This window comes from Triturus cristatus, chromosome 7 (genome assembly GCF_964204655.1).
Source record: "Triturus cristatus chromosome 7, aTriCri1.1, whole genome shotgun sequence".
NCBI lineage: Eukaryota > Metazoa > Chordata > Amphibia > Caudata > Salamandridae > Triturus > Triturus cristatus.
The window spans coordinates 1,020,168,245-1,020,191,504 of record NC_140590.1 but is presented as its reverse complement, the minus strand read 5'-3'; the positions used below and the strand labels follow the sequence as shown (position 1 = coordinate 1,020,191,504).

Here is a 23,260-nt window from a genome sequence, read left to right as displayed (position 1 = left end):
CACAGTTCACATGATAGGGCATTATATTTTAAATTCAGGGTTGGGGTCTTACCTTTATGTCAGTTTACCTCTACCTGGAAACCACCACTGCAAACTGTACCCTATTGCCCATTCTGCGAGCTAAAAATCGAATCTGTCGCACACTTTCTATTTGAGTGTCGAGTCTATATGGCCCCTAGACGGAGGTGGTTGAAGCCTCTTTGTAGGAGCCTGGGAACTCGCTCACATCTGGAAGCTATAAGAATACTGCTCTCAGATACAAGACCCTTTTTTGCCATTTGTTTGGCCAAATTCCTAGGCTGGGCTTGGCGCATAAGATCTGCTAAACAACTGACGATACAGTAAAGTGTCCCTTTTTCATTTCTCATAAATTTTAAGATTATCTCGTGTAAATATGAAATGTTTTTTAATGGTAATACGAATTGTAAATTGCTTTGTTTCGACCATTGTTTTTATGCTGTCATGTTTTGCTTTTATGATATGTTTCTATATCGAAATAAAGCTTTACTACTACTACTACTTTTTACTTCTAAATTAAGACCTAAAGCCCAAATGAACAAGCTTTTGCAATGCAATATGTCCCGCATTTAGGCGAGTTTGAGCTATTAACATTGCAAATAACTGGGCAACAATTGTCCCTTTCTTGCTCGTTACGGGTACGATAGGGTGTGGCACTCAGGCTTTGTTAGGGGTTCCCGGGGAGTGGCTATCCTGCTTCGGCGGACTTTTCCCTTCGTTCTTGCCCAGGTGCACGTTGACTCCCAGGGTACGGCGGTTGCGGTTTGTGTCACCCTTGAGGGGCGTCCCCTGACCTTTGTCTCCTTGTATGCGGCACCGTCCCTGTTGCAGCCCGTCCTTTCATACACTGCCAACTTACTTCCAGCACTCCCGGCGGGTGCACTTGTCTTGGGGGGGGATTTCAACGCGGTATATACACCCAGCATGGATGCGACGGGTCCGGTCTCCACTGCCAGGGCTACCCGCTCGAAATTGTTGTCGGGCTGGGCTGAGGCCCAGGGTCTCTGTGATGTCTGGAGGGTCTGGCACCCGCAGGCCCGCCAGTACACCCACACCTCAGCAGCGCACCATTCGCACGCCCGGATTGATTTAATTTTTGTCCCCTCCACCGAATGCGCGGGTGTGCAGGATGCCCGCATTCTTCCTAGGGGTCTCTCAGACCACTCTCCGCTGTTTCTGGCCCTCGGCCCGCCTCCCTTTTCCGCCCGCCCTGTGTGGCGCCTGAACGCTTGGTTCCTACAGGATAAGGACTTCCGGAAGTTGGTGGGAACTGAGATTTCCAATTATTACCACCACAATGTGGGATCGGTCTCTTCCGCGGCCGTCCTCTGGGAGGCTGGGAAGGCGACTATTAGGGGTGCGGCTAAGGGTCTTGTACAGCAGCAGCGCCGGAAACAGCTCCAGCGGCTTACCGAATGTGAAGCGCAGGCCCTGGAGCTCGAGCGCGACCCAGAGACTCTGGGAGACGCCGGGCGGGCGCGACGCTTGGCCTTTCTACGGGATGAAATTCGCCTGCATTCCATGGAGGCGGCGAAAACTTTATGGCGCTCCTCGGTGGCGCGGGTGTACGGATGGGGAGACAAGAACGGTGCTCTTCTCCACCGGCTGGCCACGTACCCCCGGTCGAGCAGGATTATCCCCGCTATTGTGGGCCCTACCGGTGATACTCACACGGCCTCCGTGGCGGTGGCTCAATCCTTTGCTGACTACTACTCCACGCTGTAACGCGCTCGGAAGCCCGGGACCCCCCTTAGGGAGTTGTTGGGAGCGGGTGGTGCGGAGCTGCAATGCTTGGGGCGTGAGACTAGGGAGTCCCTTGACTCGCCCATTACCTTACAAGAAATCGATGATGCCATCAGCCATCTGGCCCCCGGGAAAACCCCGGGCCCGGACGGCTTCCCGCAGGAGTACTATGCCCACTTTCGTGAGACTCTCGCTCCGCAGCTTTTGGACCTCTATGCAGAGATGCTAGAGACAGGTTCATTCCCATCGGAGACTGACACGGCTACGATAGTCGTTCTCCCTAAGACGCAGCCTCCGTCGCAGTCCTGTTCGGACTACCGACCGATATCTCTTATTAATACTGAGGTCAAAATATACGCCACCGTCCTGGCACAGCTGCTGCGTCCATGCCTCAGCTCCCTGGTCCACCCGGACCAATGTGGGTTCATGCCGAACCGAGGTACGCGGCACTGCCTGCGGCGCCTGCATCTCGCCATGGCCCACCGAGCATGCCTCTCTCCATATCTAGCTCTGTTGTTGGTCGACTTCGAAAAAGCCTTTGACTCAGTGGGGTGGGTCTACCTTGATGAGGTATTGGAGAGGATGGAGTTCGGTCCTCAATTCCGCGCCATGGTCCGGATCTTATACGCGGCTCCACGGGCTAGGGTGTTGGTGAATGGGGCTCTATCCCGCCCGTTTCCTATCGGGAGGGGGACGCGTCAGGGCTGTCCGCTCTCGTCCCTCCTCTTTGCCTTGGCAATGGAGCCTCTGGCGGTTTTGGTCCGCTCGGACCTTGCTCTCCGTGGGTGGGCTTGGCCGGGCATGGTCCCCGATAAAATAGCTCTGTATGCGGACGATGTCCTCCTTTACCTTTCAGACCCGGCTACCTCTGGTCCTATTGTGCGTGGGATTCTTCGCCGGTTTGGTCAGGCGTCGGGTCTTCGCCTCAACCCTAAGAAATCGGTCTTGGTTCCGCTACACCCGGCTAGGGATTGCTTCGATTGGCAGTCCGATATTCCCCTCCGGAGGCTTTCTTTTAAGTATCTAGGAATCTGGGTCACCCTTTTACCAGAGCTCTGTTGGGCCCTTAACGTGGCTCCCGTGGTTAACAAAGCTAGATCGGACCTGGCGCGATGGCAGTCGCTCCCCCTGAACCCACTGGGGAGGATTGCTCTCTACAAGATGATGATCCTTCCCAAATTCCTATACATGCTGCAAAACACGCCCTGCTCTTTCTCCCGTCTGTGGTTCCGGGACTTGGATGGTATGGCGACCAAGTTTCTATGGGGTGGCGGTAGGGCCCGTCTTGCCCTGGGCCGGTGCCGGATTCCATCGCACGATGGAGGTATGAGCATGACCAACCTTTATTTATACTATCTTGCGACTCGGCTCCTGGTGGTCCATGACTGGTTCTCGGGCGGGTGGGGCGACCCGGCCTACAGGCTGGAGGTGCAGATACTGGGGTTCCCCTCTATTCAAAATATGCTCTACGGGGCGACGCTACCTCGGTCGCTTCCGGATGTTGTGCGGGCCCCCTTCTTGGCTTGGCGTGCTGCTCTACGTCATACCCGATGGTCGAGGAAACTGACCCGCGTTACACCACTCTGGCAGGGCACTTGGCTGCGGGAGGTCACGGGCTTGGAGGGATTTCGGGCGTGGGATCTCCTTGGGATCTCCTGTTTAGGCGATCTGTGGCAAGGGAGTCACATGTGCTCCTTCCAGGAGCTTCAGGCTCGCTTCTCGCTGTGCCCCACACAGTTTTACAGATATCTTCAGCTGCGCCATGCGCTTCGGTCGCATATACCTCTTGACTCGCGGATCCCTGATCATAGCCCACCAGAAGCGCAGGTGATGATGGGGTTTCTGGGTAGGGGGGGTATCTCCCGTATTTACCGGACCCTGGTCAATAACACCCCTATGGACTGGGAGGACACGAAGTCGCGTTGGGAGGCTTGGGTGGGGCCGCTGGACGAGATCGATTGGAGGGAGGCCCTTATGGCACCTAGGACGATCACCTCCTCGGCCAGGCTGCGGCTCATCCAGCTTTACTATTTGCACACTGCCTATCTGACCCCGGAGCGCCTCCACCGTGCGGGTCTTTCTACTGATGCTTCCTGTGCCCGTTGTGGGGCCGACCCGGCGGATTGTTTCCACATGGTGTGGACATGCCCGCGTCTGGAGAACTACTGGGGCGGGATTGAGGCTGAGCTAACCGAGACACTGGGGTGGGAGGTCCCCCATGATCCCAGAATGGCCCTGCTGGGGATAACGGACGGTCTGGATGGCTCCCGTCACGAGAAATTTTTCTTAACTACAGCTTTGGTGGTAGCAAAACGGGACATTGCGGCCGCGTGGAAGCGGTCTGAACCACCCACATGTGCTACGTGGAGGAGGGGGGTGGATTGGTGCGCAACGCAGGAGCGCGTGCTGTACTCATCGCGGGGCTGTCCTAAGAAGTTTCACAGAGTATGGGGGAAGTGGCTAGGGGGTATAATTTAGGGGTGTCAATGCGGGTGGAGGGAGTGAGGTGGTCGGGAAACGGGCGGGAGTTCTTGCTGTTGTTTGCCAGTGGTCGTAGACGATATCTTTTGATGCCAGTTTGCTTGGACGGTTGTCCATGTAACTTTGTATGTTTATTTGCAAAAATAAAAATTTGTTTATCAAAAAAAAACCCATTGCAAATAACAATGCCTTTAATTTTTGTTTTCGTTTTTGAACATAAATAAAAGGCGTTGTCATTTACACTGCCAATAGCTTAAACTCGCATAAATGTGAGACCTATTGCATTGCAAATGCTTGTTTTTATTGCAATCATATGGCTACCAGGTTTTCGATGTGAGCATGTTTTCTGGCTGCATTTAATCGGGTAGCATTGTTGGTTTGGTTGCACGGGCGCTGTGAGAAATGAACATTTGCCAGGAAAGTTCTCGGGCACACAAGCCTCACAAGAGAGGTGAAGGGAGATGCTTGGGTGTTGCCATGAGCCGCAGCAATTAAGATGTCCTTGTTTGCAGTCAAGGCTGTGCTACTGTCACAGCTACTACGACTCCCCTGCCCAGTGTTTGCAGAAACTCAGTGCAGAAGAGCAGTGAGTAACGTTCTGCTTCACAGTTGGGTGAAGTTCTCGTCCTGTTGATTTAACGCGCTGTTTACTGTCTATTAAAAGTTGCTCACCATTTGCCTTGCCATTAACCGGAGGTTGTGCCTGCTCTTCCGCCCGGTGCATCCACTGTGTGTCACCGGTCGCTCTGCAACGTTGAGGAGTAGTTCATACACCACATGCGTTTTAAACATTTACCTTCCTTTTGCCAGAAAACACTTGGTTTTTGCAAGAAGCTGTAGCGGACTGTGTGCCCGTTTCCTGCCCTCTGAACTCGTCTGATAAACAAATAAATACAAATGCCTCTGTGTTTGTTACCGGTAAAGCCATCGCAGGAGGGGGAAGTGCAGGGAACAGGCACCCTTGGAATGCGTCTGATGAGCAGGAAACGTGTGTTAGCTCAAAAGCGAAAGTCAACAAAAGAAAGCATTTGAAAAAAAAGCATGACGGCTCGTTCTGTTCAAAGAATAACCTGATCCAGGCACGCCGCTGCTCGCTCCCGAGACCCAAAGGCCATGGGAGTCGATGTTTAGAGAAAAGGCGGGACATGCATCCGCCTTTGGCCAATTGCGTGCTTTAATTTTTGAAAGCCACACGCAAAGGCCAATAGAATGTGTGGAAAATAAAAAGCCACACGCACGAGTTTAGCGAAATTCTGGAGTGATTCCAAAAGGGCCCTCTCCGAGTGCAGCACATGCGCGCTTCTCTAGGCTTGACCTAAAAAGCACACACCATTCTCAAATCTAGATGGGCTTTTGGTCAGTGAACTTCATCATTTGGTCTAATTGCCATTCACTCACGTAGTTTGCGAAGTTTGCGCTACTTCGCTCTACGCGAATTGCACGTAGCACAGTGCAAACATGCGTAGCGTAGCATTGCGTAGTGCAGCGGTCATTTTTTGCTTGCTCGCGGTCCTCAACATCAAGTTGGCGACCGCGAGCAAGCAAAATGACATCCCGGCGAGACTTTTTCCTTGTTCGCGATCAGCAACATCAAGTTGCCGATCGCGAGCGTGGAAAATAAACATCCCGGCGAGATTCTCAACGCGAGGAGGTCAGGTTTCTCATTGCGAGTGCTCGCGTATGCTCGCGACCGCTCGCGATGAGAAACTACCAGTCCGCGTTGAGAAATCTGCTTGAGTAAAAATCTACTCGAGCAGCAGAAAACTACAGCTCGCACTGTGCAAGATGCCGTTTTCAATGATTGCACAGTGCCGGATGCTTGTCCGCACTGTGCAATCATTGAAAACGGCATCTTGCACAGTGCGAACAGGGTACTATGCAGTTCGCGAAGTGCTACGCGTAGCGCGAAGTGCACTTTGCGTAGCTTCGCGTAGTGCTACTTCGCGAACTACGCCCAGGGTTACTCACAAGCACATGGGCGGCGCAGTTTCAACATTTGTCCTCTTCACAGTGAGCTCCTCTGCAAATCCTGTGCATGTTCTTCACTTACTCCTAAAACGGTTCCTTTCGCTTCAGTGACAAGGTAGGTTCAAAGGGTACTTTTTCATTTGATTTTTTTATAATACATTTAAATACCTGCTATTGTTTTCACACTTGGGGTGTTCAGTTTAAATGGTGGTTTATTTTCTGTTTCTTTCTTAAAGTTTATGTGATAAAGTGACATTGTACCTTTGAAGCTACCTACGATTTGAGTGAGGGGTTAGGTAGAGATTTAATCCTCTCCCTCACAAATAATAATGAAATAAAATGCCACATCAATAAATGGGTTTTAAATTTAAAATGTGCATTACCTATGACGGCCCTGGCTTGGTGGTAGCCCTGGTCTAGTGGTTAGATGGCAGGAGACAGTGAGATTTGGAATATATATTTGTTGGTTATCTCCTATCAGCGATTTAAGGCAAACAGCTACTTTAACTTATTAATATCCTTCATATTTTTTTGTTACATGATGAATAATTGGAAGTAGTATATATTTGTAGTATTGTGTTAATATTTAAGCGCTATGATAAAGTGAAGTTGAGCAACGTCTCTTTCATCTCTCAGATGAAAGTTGCTCTCTTTTCATGCTGACAAGTTATCATCGCTTTCCGGAACAAATGGACATCTCTGTTCTTCATTCCCTTTCGTCACTTCATATTTATCCATGGCCTACATTTGACCAATTATGAACGTTCTGTTTTTTTGTGTGTAGTTCTGTGCATGCACCACACTGTTCTCTGACAGAGCTACTTTGTATGCGGAAACAATGATGGTCTTTAAAGTTTTATATCTTTAGTCAAAGCCCTTTACTCATGGTCATATGAGCCCACCATAATGCTTCAATTACTTATCAGTGATTGCATTAATCTGTGTTCTACTCCCTAGCTTTAATTCATCATATCTTGAGGCAGTCCGGCCTCTGCAGACACCAATTTTCATGCAGTCATTAGTTTGCAAGCACCCTCCCCCCACCATCAATATGTCCTTGTTGTACAAAATACAAGAACAACAAACTAGGTGGCCTAGAAAGGAAACCGCAGAAGGGAGGGAAGTAATGAACTAAATCAAGTAGGACTCAGAGTAATGCAATTACCAGTACATAATTGACGCATTGTCACCTCGTCACCCCCTCACTTGAATTCATCACAACTTGAGATGTACCAATGCAATTCCTCAACTATGGTTGCATGCAGAAACAACAACTTTAATGTTACATTTCCACCACATACAACCATTGTCTGTTTACTTCATAGCGCAAAGGACTCTGGAACCAAAAACCTTTAGGTCCAACTCTTACATAATCCTGTAATGATTTACAGAAGTACAAGGAGTATCCCTTGTGGCTGCTATCCGAATCTCTGCAATAGATGCCCTCTGAAATTCTGCTAGAGTCGCCAACATCCCTCCAGTGAACTTGCCTGAAACCCCAAGAGGAGACTGCTGGTCCACTGCTCTGTAGGCCAAGGAGATTAAAGATCTGATCCATTTGCTTAAGGAGGAAATCAAAAACTTCCCCTCCCTTCTGGCTGGACCAACATTTCACAAAAATTGAATCCGAAGTCCTAGATAAAGAAAACATCTCCTAGTTCTAGAGGCTGTAAGGTGGATCTTTCAGCGCCTCCAAAAGCAGCAAATGATCCCTACCAGGAAGCACGTGAGCAGTCATAAGGCGGATATTATTAAAATGCCTAAACAAATGCTGAACCAAACCCACCTTATCTGAAATGTTTTCCCAGGAAGTCCGGAAGGCTCTGATCGCTACCCATTGAATCTTCAATGTGGACACTCTAAGACCCACGTGAAGCCCACCTTAAAGGAAAGAGAGAACATGAAACAAATCCATGATTGGAGGATCAAAATGGTTCAAGAAAGACCACTTCTGAAAAGACCTTAATGCTTGGCATAAAATGTCAAAGTGGATGGCCTTCTAGATGCCTATCCGGGTCTGGTGGCTCAGTGGACTAAAGCAGCCACTGCAGAGGCCTGTGTTCGACCGCATGGTCACAGGTTCAAAACCTGGCGGGTCCACTCAGCCTTTCATCCATCTGAGGTCGATAAAATGAGTACCATTGAGTTGGGTAACAATAAACATCTGTTATTCAGCGCCAAGACGCCTACGGGTAATTGTGCGCTTTACAAATACACCTGTTATGCTATGTTAGAGAGTAGGAGCCAAGTAGTCCAAAAGACCCTTACTCACACCCTAATCAATCTCCAGGCTGTTAGCCCGAGTTTTGACAGAGTTTCCTGATACAAACTGGGAAACAACAAAGGAGTAGCTGTGGGGAATATGAGTTCCTGAGAGACTTTCATTAAGGAGCTATATATGGAGAGGAAACTAACACATTTGTGGCTCTGCTGGAGCTATCAACATCACAAAATACTTTACTCTCCTCATCCTGATTGAAAACCTGTGGATTAAGTGAAAAGGAGAGAAGGCATAAAGAAAATCCTGAGGCCACAGGCAATGCAGAGATTCAACACACAGGCTCTCTTCTCTCCCTCTTGAACAAAACGTCTCCACCTGAGCACTGAGAAGAGCCAACAACTGGTTACACTCATTTATGGATTATCAGACAAAACTTGCCAGAGGCCGGAATGGCCCTGTTGAGGTTGTTCACAATATTGTTGCAAACCCCCTGACTGCGGACTGTTGAAACTGAAATCACGCTTATTTCTGCACAACCAAAATCTGATCTGTGGTCTTGGAAGCAGCAAACAAACTTGTCCCCCAGGTTTGTAGACGAATGACTTTGCAGTCATGTTGACTGCTCTGACAAAAAAAACTACAATTCCTGTCAGGAACTGAGAGAAAGCCACCAGGGCCAGGCACATGGAATCCAGCTCCTTCCAACTGGAAGATCGGAGACTCTGAAATAGGGAACAAATCTCCTTAATCTGATGAGATCCTAGTTCGCCCCCGAACCAGTTAGGCTGGCATCTTTCTTAATGACAACCAGAGAAGGAGGAGACAGAGGAACCCCCTTTCAACATATTCTGAGAATCCAACCACCACATCAAATCCTGTCACACCAATTGGGTCGTCAGGATCTGCTGAGAAAGATCCTGAGATACTGGGTTTCAGCAGCTCAGGATATATCTCTTACGCTTGTGGATATGGACTCTGGCCTAAGGACCAAGAATATTGTTTCTGCCAGGGTACCCTCAATCTGTAACAATAGAGCCATAGCTGGTGCAGAATATAATAGCTAATTGAAAATGTGAGAATGAATCTTGACAGACCTCTCCTCTGGTAGAGTTAGCAGATCCCTGTCTACTTGCAATGAAGTGTCGGTCCTGAGAACAAACCAGCTGCAACTTCTCCTAGTTTATCAAAAGTCCATGGTATTTTAGGACTGAAAGGTCTGTCTCTGTCTGCTGCCTTATGGGAACAATTTATGAGGTGTTGACCAGTATATTGTCCGGGTAAGGGTGAAAGAAAATCCATTTCTGATGAAGTAATGACACTAAAGGTGTTAGCACTTTTGTGAAGACTACTAGGTCTGATTTTAGTCCAAAGGGCAGGACACTAATCTGCAAATTGAGGTTGTTCACTGCAAACCGCAAAAAACTTTGATGCGTCTCATCGATTGGAATGTTTAATTAAGCATCTTGAAGGTAAATAGTAATAATATAGTCCTGACCGTTTATCATAGAAATTATGCTTTGAAGTGCGACAATTTAAAGTGTATTGCTTGAATTCCTGAATTTACCCTTTTCAAGTCAAATATCAGTCTGTAAGACCCAGAGAACATTATTACCAGAAAAAGAATAGAAAGAGTTTCTTTTCCCTTATCGTCTTGACGAACCAATGCATTAGCCTTTTTATTACATAAAATGTGAATCCCTTCCTACAGAGCTCTGTGCTTAACTGGATCTCTGGGAACAGGAGTATGGGTGGGCGAAATCTGGAGGACCTTCTAAGATGTATATATGGTATCCTCTCCTGATGATGTTGAAGAAAAACTGATCGAAAGTAGCTCTTTCCCAAGTCTGGAGAAAGTTCTGCTTACTTCTACCCACCGCTAATCGGTTGAACAAAAAAGGGTAATTACCAAGACTTCTGTTTACGACACCCAATCTGGTATGCAGAGTTAGTTTTCCAGCAAGAATAATTGGGATGAAATTTCTTCATATGAGATGAAGACCTTAACTCCTTCTTGGGAGAATTATTAGGATATTGCCCCTTAGATCTATAAAAAACAGAAGATTTGCCTTTATAGGGCAAGGCGTACTTTCTCTCTTTAAAGGATTTGGTAATCATAGCATCCATCTAGTCTCCAAACAACTTCTTCCCATCAAAATAAACCTTCAGTTGGACCAATTTCTCAGATGTGTCTGCTTTCCAGTCTCTCATCCAGAGATTCCTTTTAGCCAAATCAGCCAACCCTGCTGCCATAGAAGTTGACCTCAATACACCAGAATAAACATCAGCTAAAAACTTTACTTCTTGTTCCATTTGAACAAGAAGGTTGGGAGTCAACACCCTCCTGAATTACCATCACTAAATCGCAAAGTGTTTTACAAGGGATTGTGCAGGATTGGCAGAGTAGCTACCAGTTTTTAGGAAAAATGTATTTGCACAAAAACCTCTCTTCAGAGCATTTCCCACCTTCCTGACCAGCTAGTCCATTGATGAACAGTCTTCAGGATTAATTGAAGTACACCCTTAAGCATTGCCAATATCACATACACCCTCAAATTCTGAGAAATAAAACCTCTGATTCTTCCTGTGTTTCAGTAGAAATCTGGGTACGTTGGAACATTCTAGCTCATTACAGTCTTTACTCTTCTGATGCATAGGAATGTAAAAGATTATGGTATGTGAGACTGTGGAAACAAAACTTCCACATCATCTGAGGTAGTTAACTGAGGGTCTCTCATATTGCCTCTATGTTCCAACAACTCGGCCAGCTCTTCCCTCGTGGACGTACTTGCTCAATGACGAATTATTGAGAGCATATGATTCAGAGTGTAAGGAAACATCCAGAGACCCTGAACTGCCTGGCTTGGACCCCTTCCAACCTTTAGTTTAGCCATTAAGACTTTGACACAAGTACCTTAGAGACTGCAGCCGTAATCATCTCTTGCACCTCAGCCGCCCTCAGAAGAGCAGGGCCATCAGAGGAAGAAGTAGGAGACCACAAAGGCCGGCTCTTTCGACTTCTGCTCAGTAGAAGAGTACATGTATCCTCATAGCCCTTCTCCTCTTCTCCACTGTCTGTCATGAACTCAGACAGCTCTGACAAAGGCAACCATTATTTAAATAAAATAATTGGTCCCAAATTTCCCCCAATGATAGCTTAGGGGAACATCATGCCACCAATGAAAATTCGCCACTCAGTCACCTATGGACAATCAAACCAAATGAATCAATAATATTATAAGTAAGTGTGCCAGAGCCCTGAGGGTGACTTACGCATCCCATCAATCAGGCAAGATCCCCAGGAGATTGTTCAACAGCTTTTGTAGCATTGCATTACAAGACATGCCCTATCTGCTCTTCCTAACCCAAAACGTAAGAACCGGTCAGACAAAGTCCTCGACTGCTCTTGACAGCCCTGAATTATTGAAACCTCTGCATTGTCAGAATACACACTGATGGGTGTTCTTGAGGGAGAGTAGGCCTGCCACGCGGTGCCCAACCTCTCCCTGCTTTCCAAAAACTATCCTTAAAAATACTCCCCCCCCTCAAGAAAAGAAGCAAGCACAGTGCCACACATAGCTGACACTGTGAGTCTCTGTGAGAAATAAGAAAACAGGACAGGTGGAAGAGATGGTACTTTTAGAATTTACCATTGCTTGGTGATTGGTGTCTGTGAAGATAAGGCTGCTCAAATTGTGATAAATTAAAGTGGGTGAGGGACGAGGTGTTTCGGTTTAAAGGGTAAGAGGTAAGCAGGATGTGAATATGACTGTTGACGTTCTGGCTGCTTTTGTGAACGTCTCTTCACATTTGCAATGGCGGGGAGTAATCTGTAGCTCCCAGATCTTAGTTGGTGAAGTAGTTGCACTTCACAGTGCTAGAGAAGTGCTTGAACTTGTATTTTTTGACTGAGGCTACTATTTTTCACCTTTTGCGATGGGAGGTGGGGTGTGTTATGCACACCTTCGCCATGCAAGGTAGAAGGAATGAGGATCTGGTTGGATGGGACCCAACACTGCTTTCTCTATTGCTGAGCTGTCCTGTCTTCTGTGTTTATTTTTTGAGTGGGTTTTCAATGATGTTTTCTCAGTATTTCCCAAATCTTTGAAAATCAGTGCTTATAGGTGTGTTTTTTAGATGCAAATCCACAAATAGACAGCGCTGTGTTTTTCCAGTGTTTAGAAAACATGTTATTTTTTTCATTGAATGTTACAAAGCACATACTTATATAAACAAGAAGTAATTCATGGTATGTAGTATCTTCCCATTGTCAGTTTGTCCAGTGGACTTATGTCAGACATTTTGAAGCATACAAAGTCTGTGTATTGCCTCCCACCTAATTACCCTCTCTCACATCTCATTATCTCTCACACTCACTCTGTCAGGACTCTGTCTGGTTTACAAACTATTAATGAATTAAAAATGTACGGTTGCTATATTCAAATGTTTTAATAAGAAAATTCCTGGACACAATTTGGGGACATTCTCTTACTCCCTACTGAACAGTATGACATTTTACGGATGGTCAACCCTGACAACAGCAGAGTACCTTATGAAATATTTACATTTTTGAATTACACCAGGTTCATTTGTAGCTCTGCATTATAAAGCAACTGAAACTTGATGCTTTCAACATGCTCTTCATTATTTTTCTGAACTCTGTGCCCCAATTTATACAGATGGTGCTGCTGTTGTGTGGACATTCCATAGCTGTCAGGTTTCCCCATGGCAAATGTCTCACTTTAAGTCTGAACGTTTAACAAACATCACATTGCACTGTGAGACTTGATATTTTGCTGTTAACGTAGTAACCAGAGGCTCCAAAACGCTGGCAGTAAAGTGCAGTAAAAAGTAATGTTTAACTAATAATAATAGTTCACCTCAGAGCTATGAATTTTGTTAGTATGTGGAAAGTCTTTTGTCATGTTTTCACCACTATCTCATGTGCATGGTGATAGCGCACTTTACACAGTTACCTGTCACTGCACGTTGCATTGCATGTTTAAAACCCAGGTATTTGGCAAATGATCTGCTATCTATACTGACTTGTTAGGGGGCTGATATAACAAAGGGTGTTACCAGTTTTGTGTCTGTGAATAAATGTGATAGCACATATGTGTCAAGATTGTTATGATCCATCCCTTTCACCAGTGAAATAATTAGTCACTGTCAAAAGATTAAATAGGATTTCAGTATTCCCAGATTCTCTACAGTGTATAATATTATTAGATCAGACCTAAAACACGTTTTTAAATCTTGCACTTTTAATCCAAGCACACAAAACTGTGGGTAAACAAAATGAAGAAGAAACAATTTTTTTGTGACATCACTAAACAACCAAACCTCGAGCAGAATCATGTTAAACTAGTCTTTCTTGCTGCTACCTCGTATAACAAAGTAAGATCGTGTTTGCCCATTAGAAAGAAATAAAACTGACTAATTCTCTCTCACTTGCCTTTCTTTTAATGACGTTTCAGTTTGTGGTTGTGTAGGTGTTTGTGTTTATATAGCTACACTGATGAGTTCTGCTTCGCTTTGGGTGGGGAAATCCCCACCCATCATAATCCAATAGGATTAGTCTAAAGAGAAAAGTATAATTCTCCCTCAAATTAAGGTGCTCTTGGAGCAAGTCATGGTACTCATGTCGACATCGTTTGTAAACTGCTTCTCTCTAGAATAATGGTATGTTCAATTTTTACTGCTCCAGGATCATGACATTTGAAAACCCTGTCAAAAAATAACATTAGTGCATGTTCTCTTTCAGTGAAGCACGCAACTTCTGACCAATCAAATGCTGTATTCAGAGTAAACAAATGTGGGAGGAGCCAAAACTCCTCTTGCAGGAATGCTTCTTAAAACTCTTTTTCTGATGATCATATTTACTTTTTTTATGGGATTCTATAAAGTGCACTTACACTCTAAAAAGTCTCCTGGCACTGGTTAATGCTAGCTTAGAGAATTAAAACCTAGACTTTTAGAGCATCCCTAAAGGCTAGAATTGTTAACAGAGTTTTGATTTGCACCGGTATTTGGTCCCATAAGCCCGATTGCTTTGCTACCCAAATAAGCAAACTTCACAGGGTAATTAAAATACGTTTTTAAAGTAAGAGTGCAAAGTCCTTATGGAATATTTCTTTAATTTCCTGGTTAGGTAAGAAGGACCAGTACCCTGACAATATAAGGTCTGGCAACAGCTGTGATGTCGAGCCAGACCTAAAAACGAACCAACATAAAAGCTTGCTAAAATCAAGTCTATTAATTTTGCCAGTGCTTGTTTATAGAGGGGAGCCAGAGAACCGTGTGGCAAATAAATGCCAGTTGCCTGGCTCTTAATTATCCAACAACCCAGGGCACAGAACACAAAGGCTGGGCAGAGAACCCATCTCTTTTGTGTTGGTCTGTACTTGGGTCACACGCTAAGTAACACTTCTTTGTTCAGGAGTTGCGCCTCTCAGACCACAGTCTTATCTGCTGGAACTAGCTTGGGCTAGGAAGTCCCAAACTTAGGGTACCCCATCTCCAGTGCCCATGTACCCAAGCACAACTAATCATCAGGGGAAATCACTGGACCAGTTCTGGCACATGACACAAGTTTCCACAGAGACATTCAGATGTTGGTCTCCCTGTTGAGGGGCAGCGCAAAAGGCTCATACTCCAGGAAAATCTAACAGCTGCCACTAGTCTTAATTGGTGTTATGAACTGGTCCTGCTGACAGCAATCACCCATGATAAAAAGCACACCGATTTGGGTGTACTCCTTTTGCCCACAGAGTCTAACATTCATTTGTTGAGCAACACATAACCATGTCTAGAACTTGGCGATTTGTGACCAGAGTCTACTGCCCAGGACAAACAAACCTAGTCAGAGCGAGAAAATGAGGAGCACGGTAACATATGCTTACCGGGCTGGGGAATTTTACCCCTACAGTAGCCGTGACACAATTCATCTTCCACTGTTGTATATTCCACTGCCATTGAATACAACCAACTGTCTAAATATAGACATCAGAAGAGCTTCTTGTAAAAATAAAGTGACTCTCTGTCAACATTAAGACTTGCTATTCCAAAACACATAATCCTTTAAGTAGCATGTCTGGAAGCAAGCGTGATGTGTGCTCTCCTATTCAGACTGTGCCCCAGCATCTACCTGAAGGCAGAAGTAATACTGTTGCTCAGCAAAAAAAACAAGCCTGCTTAACTTCACTTTGTACCAGTTGCCCCATATTTCTTTATTGCACGTCTAAGTAACTCCTAATCTGTGAAACCACCTATACATTAATTCCTGCTTTCTGCTACAGAAAACATTTGCATCCGCAAGCACAATCCTCAACCTGCAACCCACAAACTGCAAACAACACAACCAACAAACTGGTTCCATTATGCAGGTAAGCAAAAAAGGGTCGACTGTGTTTCACCTTAGCATTATACAGTTATGTACTTCCACATTTAACAGTTATGGCCGACAATAATAATAAAATCATAATAAGAAGTGGTTAAAATCCAACAAATTGTAACTTATACCTCTAAATTCCCATGAGACATATCTGCTATGAGAGTTGTCTATCACCTGCACTGTTCAGCCAAAAAACCAAACATGACTAAATGAACAGGCATGGAATAATTGAAGAGATCTTTCACACATTACTGCAGAATTTGGAGGACTTTAATGTTGTCCATTCAAGTCCAAAATATCTGTACTATCTAATTGTTTCTTCAAATCTCACAAAGACTTTCATACATGGAGTAATAATAAAAATTCTCATCCCAACAGATCTCTCCACTTTTCTAACCCTCCAACCATGCCAGCTCAGGACCACAACTATACACAATATCTCAAAATGGAACATTCAGTGCAGTAACCAACTAAGCAGACTGTATCATATGAAATACCATAAAGGGACGTACAGGGCTGTTCAAATCTATCATACAATTGTACGTCTGTCTTTTGTACTTCATCATCCAACACACTGCTACGTGCTGCATCCCATAACACAATAACCACACCTCGGTGGTCAACACTCACAAAATGGAAACATTTCCCACTTAGGATCAAAACAAAAACAACATCCTTCCAATCACACACCCTACATAGTGTAGCATGCTACTCATGTAGGCAAGCATTTAAGTGCTCCAAGCACCCAACATAGGGGTAGCAAGCACTATATAAATGCTACAATACAATACAATACAGAGACATAGGCTACTCCTGGAAAAGGAGGGCCCTAAACTGTACACCTGCAACTGTTCATGAAGGGACACACCCCTGCCCCTCACCTGCTTATTGCTCACATGCTGTCTGGTGGCAGTGATTTAATATTTCAGGGAGTGCAGCTTGTATACACAACAAACGTGAAGCCTAATCACTCCACATTTGGAATTCAACCTTCCTTGTAAAGGGGATCCCTTTCCCCAACCCCAAATATGTGAGATTTGTGTGTGTGTGAGAGAAAGAAAAAGAGAGAGTGAGAGAGGGAGGGAGAGAGAGAAAAAGAGAGAGAGAGAGAGAGAGAGAAAAAGAGAAAAAGAGAGAGAGAGAGAGAGAGAGGGTGACACTGTGAATTAGGGATGTATGAACCAAAATGGTGAATTGGTGCTCGATAGAATAATATCTGGGCCCAGCATTCCCTCTTCTTCTTTGTCCATGGTCTGGGGGGATCTACCATTCTTCACTCCTAGGCAGCATCCCCATAAATATATGGGAAGACGAAAAATAATCTGGCCGATGGCCACAGAGGAAACCACTTATATGGAGTTGTTTTTGTCTAGTCTGAACCCAGAATACGCATATGAGTTTCAAGCCAATCTCAGGCCCTCTACTCTTTGAGTTAAGGTTCATAACGATTCCCTTTATGAAGCTTGTCATGTGAGCTAAAAACTTGAATTATTCAAGCCCTTAACAGATAGCAAGGTTTTGAATGCCTTCTGCAAGTTGGGAATGCAATCTGGAGTCTTATTCCAGCAATTTGGAAATCTGCATCACCCATTACCCATACAGACTATCATTGATTTTTATATTAGGACTGCATGTTACGCGAGTCATCAATGCTTGGATCAAGCCTAGAGAGTTGCCTCAGCTCATACTGTTGTTGCTCCAATCTATCGCATTGAAAGTGCTTTCCATAAGGAATATGTAACCAGCCTAAGGCGACCAGAAGGGCTGTCTTCAAAGGGTCAGGAGGACCTCTAAAGTTGCCTCCAAAGAGATGGTAGAGAGCGATATAAACCAGATGCATATATGCTGACCCACACAAGCAGAAACTGTTCCTTGAGTGTTCTACCATTCTTGAACCGCTTAATTTCGCTGTAGCTTCCAAGCATGTGCCCTGAGCGCTGCTACGCGAACCTTGGGGAACCCCTGTTTCCCCCAGATTCTGAGCTTACCCACCCAAGCCTAGATTAAAATTGGTGTATGAGCAAGGAGCAAGTACTGACCCTTCCATCCTGAAGTTACCCTGAGATCAGAACACTTGAATCTGTGTTATCACAACCAGTGGTTCAAAACTTACAGACATTTAAAAATGCAGAACTAGCAAGCATGGTTGGTAGACAGCCTGGGAGTCAATTCAGCGAAGGGAGGTAGAATGCCATGACTGCAACTGGGAGATCAAGATATAGTGATCCTAATCATCATTGATTTCACCTACCACAAACTTTCACTTATTTCACAAAATGTTCCAAAAAGGAGTTACAACTTGTAGATAGAATTTCTCGTTAGGCCTTTAGGGATCCATTACTCATCAACAACTAATCTGGTCATTTAACATTTAACATTTAACATTAATCGTCATTATTCTGTGTCCACGTATTTCTCATTCCAGGCACTACTATATATTCCATCAAACTTTACACATAGGTCTAAATGTGGAAATCACACCCAGTGTCTAAGTGTTACTCTATCCCTAAAAAATGATCAACCCCCCCCACCATTCACTTTCTGTTTCTAACAAGTCATCTATAAGCCTTGAGGCATCCTACAAATTGTAGGGGAGGGAGGGAAAACTAGGATTGTGTGACACTTCTTAAAACAGGACTCGAACTCAGGACAGCCTTGGGACGAGGAAGACTTGGACGCAGAGCAATGACGATTACCACTAAGGGACAAGTTCATTACCTCCTCGTCCCTCTTTTTCGTCCCAGTCCTTCCAAAATAAGGCTATTATTATTATGAGCTTCATGTGCCAGGCAAAACAGGAAAAAGGTCTGCAAAATGCAAAACAGAAACTTTAGTAGCAACAGAAGTAACACAAAATATCAGTTTGCAGCTCCCAAAACGTGTTCAGCATACTCAGATTAAAAGGCACCCCCCCCCCCCCATTTGCAAGGTGTATTCAAGGAGATATTAAAGAGTCCTTGTAATACTCATTTCATGGGTTTGCAGAAACTAAATAAAAAGTGGCAGATAGTGCAGGACCTATGACAGATCAATATTATTGTTTTCCTGTGGTACTGAATCCTGCCATGAAACTTTCCAAATACTCCTAAAGCTGCAGCAGTCCTGGTCCTCGACCTGTGCCAATCATTATTTTCCATTAATTTGCAAGAGGACAGTCAGTTCCTCTTTCCATTCCATTTCCAAAATAAAGCTCTGGCATGGTGCCGAGTTCCAAAGGGGTATACAGAAAGCCCCTTGATCTTCAATCAGATATTGAAAAAGAATCTGGGGACCTTGAAGATGCTGTGCAATTCCGTCAATGTCCAATGTAATGACAACTTACAGGTGGTATCGACAACACAAGATGCATGAAGACAAGACAGCCATTGCCCTGTTGAACCATTCGGCTGAAAATAGACATAAAGTGATCCCGACCAAACTGCAATATTGTCCAAAGAAAGTCCTGTATCTAGGGCATAATATTGAGAAAATCTCTTCCATACTGAAAATGAACCTTTCCACAACTCAAAGAAAAGTCAGGATGCTTCTGGGAATGGTGGACTGATTGCGCCAGAGGATTTCCAACTTTTCCCTTCTACAGAGGCTGATGTGCAAAGATGTGCTGGTTCCGCTATCATGGGACAGTTAATTTAGTGCCGCCCTTGAGATGAGAAAAAGAGAGAAAGTCTCTGTCATGCCCCAGATCTAGGAATGCCTGACTATGAGAAGGATTTTGTGTTATATTGTAGTGAGAGTGATGGGTTCTCTCTCTCAGTGCTCACACATACCAATGGCAACTCCAAATGTCCTGTTGCTTACTTCTCAGCCACTCTAGACCCAGTAGCTGCTAAAGACAGTGGGCACAGTTGGTGCCAGCATTCAGCAATGTTACGGTATAATCGGATACCCTTGTGGAGTTATGGTTCTCCATTCTGTTGAAATCCTGCTTATCCATGCTCGCACCCAACACATGACCAATAGGAGACAAACATGTCATGAGTAGTTTATACTTGCTGTAGAGACCATCACTCTGAGGAGGTGCTCCTGTCTCAATCCTGCCACATTGTTACCTTTGCCCGTGACTGATGAAAATGATGATGAGATTGACCATGACTGTCTTGCTGTTACAGAATTGTGTGCCAAGCCAAGACCCAACATTCAAGACCCTGATCATATGTTGTTTATGGATGGCTCTTGCTTAAGAGATGACCGATGGATTTTAAAAGCGTCCTTTGCCGCCTGTACCTTAGAAGGTGTAGTGAAAGCCTCCTGTTTCTGTAATATAACTTCTGTATAGGTGGCTGAACTGATTGCTCTTACTAAAGCTTGGTGTGTCTCTAACAGTCTAAGAGTCACCATCTTCTCTGATAGCCAATACGGGTTTAGTGGGGTTCATGATTTTGCACAGTTATGGTACCAAAGGGGTTTTATGACTTCCTCTGGCTCTCCAATTCAAAATGGAAATTATGTCATGGATCTCTTAGATGCATTAGAGTTCCCTGCTGAAATAGTTGTAGTTAAATGTACAGTACACAGGAGCGGATGTGATTTTGTGACCGCTGGCAACCAGTATGCAGATGAAGTAGCCAGGGGCTGTATTTCAGAAAGTGTCCTGAAGGAGCCCAGTTTGTGCATCCCAGTTCCTTGAGGTGCGGTACGATGTCTCTGCGACATGGGAGGTTCAGTATGAGTTTAACTACAGTACTCTGGATGGTCTGGAGTCCTTGTTGGAGATTCTGGCATAGAGTATGTTGCTGTTTATTTGTGATGAATGCTTGGGGGACAGTCTGTCTGGTGTAGTTGATTGGATTGGATTGGAGTTGGGTGGTATGAATTGGGGTAGATTGGATTAAATTGTTTATACTTGTGAGAGAGTTTCCTGTGCAAGATATCTCCAAAAGTTGTGTAGCTCTAAGCTTTCTTTGTGCGATGCCTGAGAAATTTTATGATTGAATTTTGCATTATTCAATTAGTTAGATTTAGATTGCTCTTGTCCACTTCTGAATGCAAATCTCTTATCTACTCGTCGGGAGCATATGCTCCTTCACTCTCTCTTGAGACCCAATGTTTACTTTGACCTGCTCAATGTGTTAAACTCTCCAGCAAATCTATTTTCTGTTGTCCGATAGAACCTTAATTTGGTTCTGCCTTAGAGGCTTTACTTGCTGATACTAGCTGATTTGACTATTCAGCTTAGCTATAGGGAATATCCTGTCAGGGAAAATGGACCCTTATTTGATTTGCTAATGACAATATTTAAATAATTTATTTTTGTATTTGTTATTATGACTTGTTTTGCACTATACCATACTATGCTTTCATAAAATGGCAATGTATTTATGACTAATTTGATTGAGTTGAAATGATAACTTTGCTAATCTGCTAGTTAACCTTTATGTTTTACAAATTCACTACTCTGTGTCGTCCTTGTTATACACAACTTGACAAAGTTTAAAACACAAAACAGGTGCAGCTGTAAAGAGGAGTCACAACAGTGGGAAACTAGTACTGTTGCTAATCAGGGCCTGTTGCTAATCAGGGCCACAAGTGACTGTGGCTGGTCCCTGCTTTGCACTACCCCTGACCCCAATTTCCTGCGTGAAAACTGTGTAGTCCTGAATGGTAGTGGGTAAAATAGTCACATTCTATTCAGAGCCACTGTCTTCCCAATCCCAGCCCCAACAGTCTTTAAAGGCTCTCAAGAACCACAGAGTCATCACTGAACGTTTCCCTGCAGCAGGAAATGGTCACCTGCTGACCAAACTTTGTGAAGCGTGATATTTCCTGGCTTACAGTCGTAGGCAGGGTCGGATTGACCTGTAGGGCAGTCGGGCAGTGTCCAAAGGGCTGGTCTTACAGACCAGTGTTTGGGATGTTTTTTGTCTGTCTGTTTTATGGTCTGCTGGGTCAGTTTTAATTGTTGATTCCCCTGGTATTAAAACAAACATTGCCTGCAAGCTCAGAAACATAGTCTTCCAGTCCTTGCAAAACACTTATACAGCATGTCTTTAAAATGTTTAAAGTGCCCCAATTTGCAAACATGGGCAACTTTTTTAGATATCTAATTCACTAATGTGTGGCACTTTATTGTAGTGCCGGGTCTATTTTCTGCCCCAGTCGGACCTTGGTCAAAGTGTTTAACTTTGTGCAGTCCTAGGCCATTTTACTATTCAGTTAACTGCTATTCCGACAGAACTAATCTGTTTTTTTTTATTTATGTATTTTTAAGTCATATAGTTTGTAGCCAGAACATTAAAATACCCCCGCCCACTTTAAACTAAACCTCTGATGGCACCTAGCAATTGAAGCATGTGAGCCTAACTCTTCCTAGAAGAGCTCCCTTGTCTCTTCCATCTAAGCATCAACCCATTCATCCTTTCACCCTTCCTTCCACCTGCTGATATTCACCATTTCACCCTTGCATTCTGACAATCATTAATTATTTAATCCTTCATTCAGTCTTTCCCTATTCAATCCATCCACCCACTCTACCATCCATCTATCCGTCCACATCCATCCATCCACTCTGCCGTTCATCCTTCTATCTATCCTCCCTGCCATCCATTCATCCATACACACATCCATCCATCCTTGCATCCTAAAAACCATCTCCTTATCCATCCATCCACTTTGCCATCCATCTACTCTCTCATTAAGCATTGCATCCATTCTTTTATCCATCCACTTGTCCATACTCTCATCCATACATGCTGCCATCCATCATCCATCCATCCATCCACCCATGCATGCATGTATCCATCCACTCTGCCATCCATCCATTCACTCATCCATTGATCCACTCTGCCATCCATCCATTCTGCTGTCCATCCACCCATCATACATTCATCCAGTCTGCCATACACCCAGCCATACATTTGTTCATCCACTCTGCCACCCATTAATTTGTCTTTTTACCTACGCATCCATCCCTTTATTCTGCCATCCTTTCACCTGTCGATCGATCTATTCATCAATTGCTTTACTCTGCCATCCTTTTACCTGTCCACTCACCTACCCATTCACTCACTCATCCATCATCCATCCCTTTACTCTGCCATCCTTTTACCCGTCCATCCACCTATCAATTCACTCATTCTTTCACCTATTCATTCATCTACCCAATTGTTCATCTACTCACTCATTCACCCACTAACCTATAAATCCTTTCACCTTTCCTTCCACTCAATATTCCTTCCATCTTTTCCTCTTCTAGGAGAGAATGCATTGCCAATCAGCTTGCGTTGCAGTCCCTGGGAATCAGTTTTTCGACATAGCCTCATTACCCCCAGGTCTCTCCTGTCCTCGTCCCATTCCTCACTAATTGGAGATGACCATCTCCAAGCCAGAAAAAAGGAAAAGGAGCATGCTGGGATACCCTACCCACTCCCTCCCACTGCGAGTACATAAGCGGTACCAGCCCAGCATGCAGCCTGTTCTTTTTTTCTGTCTTCCGACAGAAT

At 44.7% G+C, this 23,260-nt stretch overlaps 1 long non-coding RNA gene across 2 annotated transcripts in view; it reads right to left on the bottom strand.

Annotated features, from left to right (window-relative positions):
• LOC146811032 (uncharacterized) overlaps positions 1 to 18,631 on the bottom strand; it is a 233,128-nt gene extending 214,497 nt beyond the window's left edge. For both annotated transcript variants that reach the window (XR_014966672.1, XR_014966671.1), the window contains exon 1: positions 18,540 to 18,631. This is a non-coding gene — a long non-coding RNA (uncharacterized LOC146811032). The remainder of the gene's footprint in view (positions 1 to 18,539) is intronic.
• Positions 18,632 to 23,260: the final 4,629 nt, after the last annotated feature.